This window comes from Acomys russatus, chromosome 12, assembly GCF_903995435.1.
Source record: "Acomys russatus chromosome 12, mAcoRus1.1, whole genome shotgun sequence".
NCBI classification, from domain to species: Eukaryota; Metazoa; Chordata; class Mammalia; order Rodentia; family Muridae; genus Acomys; species Acomys russatus.
In genome coordinates, this window is record NC_067148.1 from 2,043,891 (window position 1) to 2,047,147 (window position 3,257).

The following is a 3,257-nucleotide window of genomic DNA, read 5'->3' on the forward strand; positions in this document are numbered from 1 at the left end:
TCTATGAGAGAGCTCCCATCCATAAAGAGGTTGAGTTAGGGTCCTCTGAAAGGTTGTTCTAGAAGATCAGGCCAGGGTAAGCGTAGGGTCTCCACAGTCTCTGAGCAGGAGTGAGTGAAGGAATTAGAGGGGGATGTGATGGCGAGGAGTGTTGCAAGGTTTAGGGCAAGACTCGGGGTTACAGTCCTCAAACCTGTCAGAGAATCTGCAGAATATGGAATCTAAATGTTAAATTAAATCTTACTATAACAGAGCCTCCAGCTTCTAGCAGTGACCCCAAGGTCTCCAAGAAGATTTGGGCACAACGACAGAGACTGCCACCTGAATTGCGTGCGATACTAGGCAAGACTGCCCCAATGCCTTGCCCATTGCTAAGGCCCTGCTCAAACTGAATAAACAAGACACACAGAGAGTTAATTGCCCCATTTTGCCTACACAAAATAAGGTCAGTCAGTTTCCCAAGTTCCTCCTCCACAAAAAAAAAAAAGCCTTTATGATTTGCCAGGTCTGGCAGCTAACGACTCATGCTGCCCTAAGACCTGTACCCACAGCAAACACATCTGGATAATGGGCAAGCCTCCGTCATATTGATCAATACATAAGTTGCTTGGGTTATGCTTCCTGCAGTAATTTGTCCTTCTCAGGTCTCTGACACATTTAAAGATTGGGTTAACAGCTGAAACCAAGAGTTCAGCTGCCTTCTTAGAAAAGTGTAAAGTTTATGTTGTGAGGACCAGACAAACTCCATCTTGAAAAAGAGACTCTATTTTGTGTAAAACCTGGTCAAAGGCTGAATCCAGATTCCAGGAAAAACCACAAAGTAGTCTAAACAGAAAAATTCCCCTAGCGACACCACCAGCTCACCTTGGAAAATTACCCAAATATACTCTCTGCTGGTCAAGCTAACCAACAGGTTGTCTGGCACATAGCAACAACTGATAAGGAGAAGTCAGACCACAGTTCCTAAAACACCCCCCCCCTCATATATTTTTAGCCATTTGTGGTCTGGCATGGCTGCTTCAACCAATCACCTTATGGGTCAATTTGCCCCTACAACTGTTACCCAATCATGAAACGCCAAAGCTTGTAACAACCTGCTTGAAGTTTTTCTGCTCAAAATCATATGCTGTAAAACCCATTTCTTTGTATAAATTTATTTAAAAAAAAAAAACACTCAGTTGATACTTGGAGCCACTTCCTTGCATCTGCTATGTCATGCATAGGAGGTGTGGCCCAGGCTTGAGCTTGCAATAAAGACTTTTGTGCAATTGCATTTGTATCTTTTGCTCCTAGTATGTATATATGTGCCAGCATCCTGCTAGGTCCAGTTGTTTCCTCAAGAGCTGCATCCAGAACACAGGTGCTCCATCACAAACCTCACAGACTGCAACAGCTGGGCTTGCATTTTCCTAGCCACAGATGGTCTCACAGATCCTAGACAGCAAGTAGAACAGCCTACTCTTCCATGACTTAGCCAACATTCCAGCTTTTTGCTCTCCAACCCTCAATATCAGCAGGAAGTAGCCACAGATGATTACTTCACCCCTTATCTATTTATTATCAGAAGAGCTGGAATGTGTGGTTTCAGACATTCTTGTCCTATCCGCTGCAGGGTGTGGCTCACATGCCCTGTCCCCTACTCATTATATAATCCAGACATTTTTGGCTCCTCTCTCTTCTCTAGCTCACTCTCTTTTCCTTCTTTCTGTGTGTTCTGTCTCTCTCTGTGTCTCCCCCCCCCCCTTCTCCCATCTCTCCTTCCCACCTTTCCCCTGCATGGCACCTGAGAGCTCCTTCCAATAAACCGGCTTTTATATACTATAATTTCATCTTGCCTTTTACTCATTCTGATATTTCAATCACATGTGATCTAATCTAGGCCTAGAATGTTATCAAGTCTCCAAGACATACTGCTGAATAAGCTCACACTTTCTAGCTCTTTCTGAACTCTGGATGGCTGGTTCAACGCAGCTGTTCTAGCTCAAACTCCTCTCCTAGCTGACTGATTCAATCTGACTTCTCTCTTGGTCTCTGACTGAATTGCTCTGCTTGGTCTCTAACTCTAGCAATCTGTTCTAATCTTCTGTCTCCTTCTCATTCTCTGGTTAATTCTGTCTTCGTCTGTGTCTTAGTCTCTTCTCTCTTCAACCTCACTAAAACTCACTTGGTAAAAACTACCTCTGAATTTCATGAACTGAATTGCCATGAACTTCACTCCACTGCACTGCTTATTGACTTGCTGACTCAATGGAATTGCATGAACAGCACTAACTAGAATTCAGAGATCTGCCTGCCTCTGTCTCCTTAGTGCAGGGATTAAAGGCGTGCACCACAACACCTAGACCTAAGTTTTTCTATACCTGAAACTTGCTCTATACAAGGCTGGCCTTGAACTCAGAGATCTGTTTGCCTCTGCCTCCTGGGATTAGAGGCTTATCTGTATACCAGATGGATCACACAGACCCAGAAGGTCTTTGGATATGATTTCTTGCCAGGACAACCATCTCTGAACTGAAATCCCTCTACAGAGAAGTGTGTGATGAATGCTACCTGTTAAAGGCCATTTTTGTTTCTCTTTTCCCCTAAATTGGATATATTTGATTCAAAGGCCCAAAACACTTAACTCTTGTAATATGAATGTAATGTGAGTCAGGTGCAGTCTTGTTAAACATCAATTTTATTATAATTTGTATTTTTGTTGTTGTTGTTGTTGTATTTATTTATGCAAACTGATTGTTAGCGAGGAATCAACATCCTCAGAATTCAGGAACTAAACAACCTTAGCAATACAGGAGCCCTGACACCAGTGTGCATTTTAATCCTGGAGTCGAATCTGCACTGCAAAAGAAAAGATCATGGCGCTGAGAGTCGCAGAGATATTGTAGAAACTTAGTGATGCTCACAGAACCACAGCATAGGCTCCTCCTGTTACTACTACAGGAAGGCGCGGGTGATTGCGTCATCTCGCTGTCGTTCAATCACTGTGACAGAAAGAACGAGGCCTTCGGTGGGCGGAGTGTTGCTCACTTCCGCTTCTGGCCGAGCATATAGAGAGGATTGAAGAGGCCGATACAAAAGCTCTTTGTATTTAATAACTGTAGCGGTATCAGTAGGGTTTATTACGTGAGCGGCCAGGCTTTGCTCTTCCTGCAACTGTCTTAATTTTACAGTGCCCAAACTAAAAATGGCGGGGCAGGCGTTGACCTGACCATAGAGTCCCGGAGCTAGAGAAGCCCTAGGAGGACCGAGGGCGGAAA